Here is a 9,582-nt window from a genome sequence, read left to right as displayed (position 1 = left end):
CCTTTGCCTTACAGAAACTTTGCAATTTTATGAAGTCCCATTTGTCAATTCTTGATCTTAGAGCATATGCCATTGGTGTTCTGTTCAGGAACTTTTCCCCTGTGCCCAAGTATTCGAGGCTCTTCCCCACCTTCTCTTCTATTATTAGTTTCAGTGTATCTGGTTTTATGTGGAGGTCCTTTATCCACTTATACTTGAGCTTTGTACAAGGAGATAAGAATGGATCCATTTTCATTCTTCTACATGTTGTCTTCCAGTTGAACCAGCACCATTTGTTGAAAATGCTGTCCTTTTTCCACTGGACAGTTTTAGCTCCTTTGTCAAAGATCAAGTGACCATAGGAGTGTGGGTTCATTTCTGGGTCTTCAATTCTATTCCATTGATCTTCCTGCCTGTCTCTGTACCAATACCAGGTAGTTTTTATCACTATTGCTCTGTAGTACAACTTGAGGTCAGGGATGGTAATTCCTCCAGAAATTCTTATATTGTTGAGAATAGTTTTCCCTATCCTGGGTTTTTTGTTATTCCATATTAATTTGAGAATTTCCTTTTCTAACTCTGTGAAGAACTGAGTTGGGATTTTAGTGGGGATTGCATTGAATCTGTAGATTGCTTTTGACAAGATGGCCATTTTTATTATATTAATCCTGCCAATCCATGAGCATGGGAGATCTTTCCATCTTCTGAGATCTTCTTCGATTTCTTTCTTCAGAGACTTGAAGTTCTTGTTGTACAGGTCTTTCACTTGCTTGGTTAGATTCACACCAAGGTATTTTATATTATTTGCAACTATTGTGAAGGGTGTCATTTCCCTAATTTCTTTTTCAGTCTGTTTATCTTTCATGTAGAGGAAGGCTACTGATTTGTTTGAGTTGATTTTATAACCAGCCACTTTGCTGAAGTTGTTTATCAGGTTTAGGAGTTCTCTGGTGGAAGTTTGGGGGTCACTTAAGTATACTATCATATCATCTGCAAATAGTGATATTTTGACTTCTTCCTTTCCTATTTGTATCCCTTTGACTTCTTTTTGTTGTCTAATTGCTCTGGCTAGGACTTCCAGTACTATATTGAATAGGTAGGGTGAGAGTGGGCAGCCTTGTCTAGTCCCTGATCTTAGTGGGATTGCTTCAAGTTTCTCTCCATTTAGCTTGTTGTTGGCTACTGGTTTGCCGTAAATGTTTAGGTAGGGGCCTTGAATTCCTGATCTTTCCAAGACTTTTATCATGAAGGGATGTTGAATTTTGTCAAATGCTTTCTCAGCATCTAGTGAGATGATCATGTGGTTTTTTTCTTTGAGTTTGTTTATATAGTGGATTACATTGATGGATTTCCGAATATTGAACCATCCCTGCATACCTGGGATAAAACCTACTTGATCATGATGGATGATCGTTTTGATGTGGTCTTGGATTCGGTTTGCTAGAATTTTATTGAGTATTTTTGCATCGATGTTCATAAGGGAGATTGGTCTGAAGTTCTCTTTCTTTGTCGGGTCTTTGTGGCTTTTGGGTATGAGTGTAATTATAGCTTTGTAGAACGAATTGGGTAGTGTTCCTTCTGTTTCTATTTTGTGGAATAGTTTGAAGAGAATTGGTATTAGGTCTTCCTTGAAGGTCTGATAGAATTCAGCACTAAAACCATCTGGTCCTGGGCTTTTTTTGGTGGGGAGACTTTTAATGACTGCTGCTATTTCCTTAGGGGTTATGGGACTATTTAGATGGTTTATCTGCTCCTGGTTTAACTTTGGTACCTGGTATCTGTCTAGGAAATTGTCCATTTCATCCAGGTTTTCCAGTTTTGTTGAGTATAGGCCTTTGTAGTAGTATCTGATGATTTTTTAAATTTCTTCAGTTTCTGTTGTTATGTCTCCCTTTTCAGTTCTGATTTTATTAATTTGGATACTGTCTCTGTGCCCTCTGGTTAATCTGGCTAACGGTTTATCTATCTTGTTCATTTTCTCAAAGAACCAGCTCCTGGTTTTATTGATATTTTGTATTGTTCTTTCTGTTTCTATTTGGTTGATTTCAGCCCTGAGTTTGATTATTTCCTGCCTTCTACTCCTCCGGGGTGTATTTGCTTCTTTTTGTTCTAGAGCTTTTAGTTGTGCAGTCAAGTTGTTAGTGTATGCTCTTTCCAGTTTCTTTTTGTAGACACTTAGAGCTCTGAGTTTTCCTCTTAGCACTGCCTTCATGGAGTCCCACAAGTTTTGGTATGATGTGTCCTCATTTTCATTGAATTCTAAAAAGTCTTTAATTTCTTTCTTTATTTCTTCCTTGACCAAGTCATCATTGAGTAGAGAGTTGTTCAGTTTCCATGTGCATGTGGGTTTTCCATTGGTTTTGTCATTATTAAAGACCATCTTAGTCTGTGGTGATCTGATAAGATGCAAGGGATTATTTCAATCTTTTTGTATCTGTAGAGGCCTGTTTTGTGACCAATTATATGGTCTATTTTGGAGAAGGTACCATGAGGTGCTGAGAAAAAGGTATATTCTTTTGTTTTAGGATGAAATGTTCTATAGATGTCTGTTAAGTCCATTTGGTTCATAACTTCTGTTAATGTCAAAGTGTCTCGGTTTAGTTTCTGTTTCCATGATCTGTCCATTGCTGAGAGTGGGGTGTTGAAATCCCCCACTATTATTGTGTGAGGTGTAATGTGTGTTTTGAGCTTTAGTAAAGTTTCTTTTATATATGTAGGTGCCCTTGCATTTGGAGCATAGATGTTCAGAATTGAGAGTTCACCTTGGTAGAGTTTTCTTTGATGAGTATGAAGTATCCTTCCTTATCTTTTTTGATTAATTTTGGATGAAAGTCGATTTTATTTGATATTAGAATGGCTACTCCAGCTTGTTTCTTGGGACCATTGGCTTGGAAAATTGTTTTCCACCCTTTTATTCTGAGGTAGTGTCTGTCTTTGTCACTGAGGTGCATTTCTTGTATGCAGCAAAATTCTGGGTCTTGTTTGTGTATCCAGTCTGATAGTCTGAGTCTTTTTATTGGGGGAATTGAGACCATTGATGTTAAGAGATATTAAGGAAAAATGATTGTGGCTTCCTGTTATTTTTGTTATTAGAGGTAGAATTATGTTTGTATAGTTATCTTCTTTTGGGGTTGTTGGAAGATTACTTCCTTGCTTTTTCTAGGTTGTAGTTTCCCTCCTTGTGTTGGCGTTTTCCATCAATTATCCTTTGAAGTGCTGGGTTTGTGGGAAGATATTGTGCAAATTTGGTTTTGTCATGTAATATCTTGGTTTCACCATCTATAGTGATTGAGTTTTGCTGGGTATAGTAATCTGGGCTGGCAATTGTGTTCTCTTAGGGTCTGTATGATGTCAGTCCAGGCTCTTCTGGCTTTTATAGTCTCTGGTGAGAAGTCTGGTGTAATTCTTATGGGTCTGCCTTTATATGTTACTTGACCTTTTTCCCTTACTGCTTTTAGTATTGTTTCTTTGTTTTGTGCATCTGATGTTTTGATTATTATGTGACAGGAGGTATTTCTTTTCTGGTCTAGTCTATTTGGTGTTCTGTAGGCTTCTTGTATGTTTATGGGCATCTTGTTCTTTAGGTTAGGGAAGTTTTCCTCAATAATTTTGTTGAATATATTTACTGGCCCTTTAAGTTGGGAATCTTCATTCTCATCTATACCTATTATCCTTAGGTTTGGTATTCTCATTGTGTCCTGGATTTCTTGGATGTTTTGAGTTAGGAGTTTTTTGCATTTTCTTTGACAACTGTGACAATATTTTCCACCGTATCTTCTGCATTTGAGATTCTCTCTTCTATCTCTTGTATTCGGTTGGTGATGTTTGCGTCTATGACTCCTGATCTCTTCCTTAGGCTTTCTATCTCCATGGTTGTCTCCCTTTGAGCTTTCTTTATTGTTTCTATTACCATTTTCAGATCCTGAATGTTTTTGTTTAATTCCTTCTTTGTGTTTTCTTGCAGTTCTTTAAGGGATTTCTGTGATTCCTCTTTAAGGGCTTCTACCTGTTTACTTGTACTCTCCTGTATTTCTTTAAGGGAGTTACTTAATTCCTTCTTATAATCCTCTATCATCATCATGAGAAGTGATTTTAATTCTGAATCTTGCTTTTCAGGTGTGATGGGGGTGTTCAGGGCTTGCTATATTGGGAGAACTGGGTACTGATGATGCCAAGAAACTTTGGTTTCTGTTGCTTATGTTCTTGCACTTGCCTTTCGCCATCTGGTTAACTCTAGTGTTACCCACCCTCACTGTGTAAGACTGGAGTGTGTATTTTCAGTTATCTTGCTTGTTCCAGAGCTCCTCAGAGTCCAGATGTCTCTGTGGTCTTATGATCCAAATCTCCTGGGTGGAAGAACTCCTGGGACTCAGGCCACCTCTTGGATCCAGAAATCCTTCTGCTCTGGGTGCAGTGGATCCTCTAGGAATGCTCAGGATACGATGTCTCCCAAGTGCAAACCACCTTGGTGTCTACTGCTCTGAGTGCAGTGGCTCCTCGGCTGCTCTGAGTGCAGTGGCTCCTCTAGGATGACTCAGGATTCAGTATCTCCACAGGACAGGAGCAGACCAACTCTGTGTCTGCCCCAGCCCAAAGGACCAGGCAGGGGAGGAAGGGAAGTAGAATTCTGGAGGGGTGGATGTTGAGGGCCAGTGGCCACAGTCGACCGGGTTCACCTGAAAGAGAGGCTGGTAAGGGACAGGAGGGCAGGAAGAGATGAAGCCAGGACAAAGGTTTCTGATCGAGGCTCAATGCTTTAATGCTCAACTTTCAATTTAAAGGGGATAGCCCACCCCCACCCCCAGAGTTCCTTCTTGCTTCAGCCAGCTGGGGGTGAGCTAAAACCATCTTGCTGCAGGTGAGAGGAATCCATAGATAATCTCGGGCCAGAGATGTCTCAAAGCAAGCTCAGCAGGAAGTCTATTCTTCTCAGCTCGTGTACCAGGCTACAGGCAGCCAGAGAGGCGCCAAGGACAAAGCAAACACTGCCTCCACCAAGGGCAGGAAATGCCTCCAGGCCATACCTCCAGAGTCCTATTGTTTGGTCTATTGTGGTAAACAAGGTCTCATCTCTTAGGCCTGCTCAAGGCTGGGGGAAGGGCACAGTTCCCCCTTTTTCGTTTTATAAGATATGAGCAGTGCCAGCAGCTGCATGGGGTATAATATTTCATCCCATCTAGGTTACAGAGTGGCCGGGCGACCGTGCCTGTCTTAGGTTGGCATCTATAGTACTCCTATATTACCCATCATTGAGGAACATACATAGTATATTGATGTAAGCCTCTGTCTTAGGTTTATAGGAGCACAAGACACTCTTACCCATCATTGACTAACCGGCCATCAATGGCACACTCTTTCCCATAAGACCAAAACCACATTCGGACCAAAGGACCTGTGGGCATGTACTAGCTGCAATTCTTCATAGCAATGGATAACTGCCACCACGAAAGGTGAGCTTTCTGAGGGCAATCCTGTGTGAAGGCAACCTATCTGCTTGAGACACAAGGTTTAAAAGGTTAAAAGCAACATGATTTATCCAAGCAATGTAGAAAAGAAGGTTGGAAGCGGAATTGTTCTAGTGTCTAATCCAACTGCTGGTTGACAGGAATTTAGACACAAAGTCTGGCCACCACGTATAGTGGGTGGCTTTAAGTATTGATGGAAACTACATGCCAGGTTAAATCTGCTGGCAGATAAGGATTTTGAGCCATCATCATCAGAATCACAATTATTAGGCTTGAGATCTGTGTCTACTTGACGGACCAATCTTTCAGAGAGCCATTGGACTCTGTTCTCTTTTTCTGAAAAAATACATACTGAGCCACGGCCCCAAATTCAAACAAGGTTGGGACCACACCAAGTATTAGTTAAGGGGTCTCTCCACATGACCCTGGCAAATGAGCTGGAAGTAATCGGATGCCAGTGGCAATCCACTGCAGACTGACCCTTAGCATCAGTTTGCAGAAAATTTAAAATAAGACAAAAGCAAGGTGTGTTTTTGGTGACCCTGGGGGGTATAATTCCCCCTTTTTAGTTTTTAAAAGCCAATTTTTCAGAGTTCCTTGTAAAACCCGGGAAGAAGCATCAGTAGTTGTTCTTCCCACATTCAAGAGAGTTATCAAGATATTATTTTAAAGTTCTATAATCTGTCTTTCACAATTCCTTGTCCTTGAGGATAAGGAATCTCAGAAATAAGAATAATATTAAATTGTCAACATACCATCTCAAATGTTTAACTGTAATAGCCAGTTCCATTGTCTATAATCTGATATGGAACACCAAGCATAGAAAAATAATGTAGGCAATAACTAATTATAATTTTTAGTTGTTTTCTTGTTAAAGCAGTTGCAGCTAAAAGGCCTAAAAGGGTATCAAGTCACATGTACATATTTTAATTTTCTAAAATCAAAAATGAGTAACATCTATTTGTCATAATTGATCACGTATAAGTCCTCAAGGCTTAACACCATTATGAAAATTGAGGACACTGAGAACAAGTTTTTGTTATTTAACTTGCACACTTTCTAGAAATATCAAATTATTGTCTCAAGGTATTATTATTTTGATGATATGAAGAATAAGATTGTATGGCCAATTGTTTCTATAAGGTCTATAATCTGACTGGTATACAAATCTGTTCTGGCATTGTTTTGGGGTCCTGGCAATCCAATGAGCTCTTAAATGTCTTATAAAGAAACAGTGCATGTTTCTTAAATTAAGCTATATTTGTATAAATAACTGTAAAATTTGAGAATTAGGAATATCTAAAAAAAAAAGAGAGAGAACAATTTCAAGCAATTATAAACCATGAGCCATATACGGGCTATGAGCATACAAATTTAAAGCTTGACTTTTAGCATTTCAAACAGTGGCTACAGCACATAATTTAATTATTTGTGTTGAAGCAGGGGAAAATTCAAGAAAATGAACATGTGATATAATTACATATACTCTCTAATCAATTGATGAGGCATCTGTAAATATAGTAAATATTTTTTCTATGGGCTGTATGTAAATTTATAGGAAATACAAAAGCATGTATAGAGAACAACTGTAACAACTTGTCTTATGGATAACGATTATCAAATTTGCCTAAAAAATTTCCCATGTAATAGGCCAAATATCATTATTCTCCAATAATCAACTTAAATTCTATTTGGAATAAGGAATTAACATTTCATCCAAAATACTTTCAGGATTCTATCTTACAATCCTGTATTAACACTGCAATAGTTTCATAATAAGATGTTCAAACTTTACTTGTAGATGAAGAAGGAGGAATCCACATTAATGGTTTCTTTTGTCAAAGGGCAGTTGTGAGCATATGAGTAATGTAAACAGCCAACAATTTATCATAGTCTCTATATATAATTTATCTTTTGATATCTAACAGCTTACTCTATACTTTTACAAAGCTATCTATCTCTCATCAGTTAACTGTCGAGGGGAATTAGGATTTGTATCCCCCTTGAAAACATCAAACAGAGGTTCAAGTCCTCCTATGGTAAGCTTAAGATGAGGTTTTAGCCAATTAATATCTCTTAACGACTTTTGAGAATCATTAAAAGTAAACCATTTTTTTATGTACGCCTGCAAGCCAGAAGAGGGCACTAGATCCCACTACAAATGGTTGTGAGCCACCATGTGGTTGCTGGGAATTGAACTCTAATATTTTTAGTTGTGAGTCTAGCCTTTAACGGCCAAACCATCTCTCTAGTCCCAATTATCCATTCTTATTGGAATTTTCTGTGTCACAATCTGTTTAAGATGTAACTGAGTTCTCAAATACTGAAAAGATATTGTCTTTGAATCTTTTCTGGAACGACAAGCAATCTAAAATTTTAAAGCTCATTGTATTAGAGCAAAGGCGTACAGAAAAACTCCTTTAGAGAGATCAGGTAACAAAATATACAATGAATAATATACACTGAGAGATTTAAATGCTTAACTTTTGTATTAAAGCAACAAATTTTTTAAGGCCATTAATCATTCTTTGAGGCAACCTTTCTAATGATATCGCTTCATGGGCTCTCAAAAATCACTAGTAAATTCATTGAATTTAAACCTCACCACCTTTACCAGGATGTAAAGGAACAATAAAAACAATCTTTTAAATCTATAATAATTCCATATGTATTTACTAGAACGGCAACCAAAGCAGGCAAGACAGGCTGTAATGCCCCATTAGTTTCATAAATCTTAAATTTGAACTTTGTTTTTGGATTAATCGAATAACCAATTCCTTTTAGCTGAGTGAGAGTATCAGATAAAAGCCAAGCTGAAGGCAATCTTGCCCTCTAATAATTGTTAAATAGCCCCAGTATCTAGTTGCAATTTCAAGATAAAGACACCTTGTCACAGAGATTTTTCTGAGACAAACAACTCTCAGCTTCCTTATAGAATCCAAAATGTTGCTGGTCCCTTTAAGATCAGCTTATGTAAACAATCAATTTCTGAAAAGGCTTTTCCAGCTCAGCTCAACTCTTAGCTACAGGCAACCTATCCATGCACATTAAGACTGTCTTTAAAGCAAAGTTAAACTAGACCAAGGGTTGGATCAAGCAGTTTTAACGATCTTTTCTTTTGAACATGAAACATAGAGCAAACATTTAGACAATGAAACAAAAAGCAAACACGTGGACATTGGCACGCCAAGGACAGACAACAAACAAGGACATCTAGGAGCTAAAGAGAAACTCAGGACGTCTCCCGAATTTTTTCTGTTTCTAGATGAGCTCAGAAATAGCCTTTTCATTCCTTTTTGTTGACACAGTTCAGAGAGAGGACAACTGTTTTTCTAAAACCGTTTCTCTCTCTCATAATCAAGATGTAACTTTTCATCTCATTTTTTGGAGATGTAGCAGGCAGCTATTGTAACACTTCAGTGTCCTGCTTTCTTAGTTTTCCAATTCTTTCTAACCCTGTTCTTTCTGCCTGAAGCAGCTCTTAGACTGTGGGCAATGTCTGTTTAGAATTCTCCTGTCACCTCCTAGGCAAAATCAGCACCGGGTCAATACCTTATTCACCTAGACTGCATCCCCTGAAACACACTTCTTGCAAACACAGCCTTGAAAGACTTAACATAACTAGCGCTAGTATCAAAAATTGTTTGTTGCTTACCAAGTGTGTGAGATACTCTCCTTTCTTGTTTCGTTTTCCGTAGAGCTCTACCCAAGACAGCATTTCTCAGTTGGTCTCTTGTGTTCAGGCCCCACATTGGCCTCCATTCAGTTGAGGGCCAGTGGCCACAGTCAACCGAGTTCACCTGAAAGAGAGGCTGGGGAGGGACAGGAGGGCGGGAAGAGATGAAGCCAGGACAAAGGTTTCTGATCAAGGCTCAATGCTTTAATGTTCAATTTTCAATTTAAAGGGGATAGCCCACCCCCACCCCCAGAGTTCCTTCTTGCTTCAGCCAGCTGGGGGTGAGCTAAAACCATCCTGCTGCAGGTGAGAGGAATCCATAGGTAATCTCGGGCCAGAGATGTCACAAAGCAAGCTCAGCAGGCAGTCTATTCTTCTCAGCTCGTGTACCAGGCTACAGGCAGCCAGAGAGGCACCAAGGACAAAGCAAACACTGCCTCCACCAAGGGCAGGAAATGCCTC

This window comes from Grammomys surdaster, unplaced genomic scaffold (genome assembly GCF_004785775.1).
Source record: "Grammomys surdaster isolate TR1022 unplaced genomic scaffold, NIH_TR_1.0 119582, whole genome shotgun sequence".
In the NCBI taxonomy this organism is placed as follows: Eukaryota; Metazoa; Chordata; class Mammalia; order Rodentia; family Muridae; genus Grammomys; species Grammomys surdaster.
The sequence above is the reverse complement of the archived record's forward strand: the minus strand, read 5'-3'. Positions refer to the sequence as shown.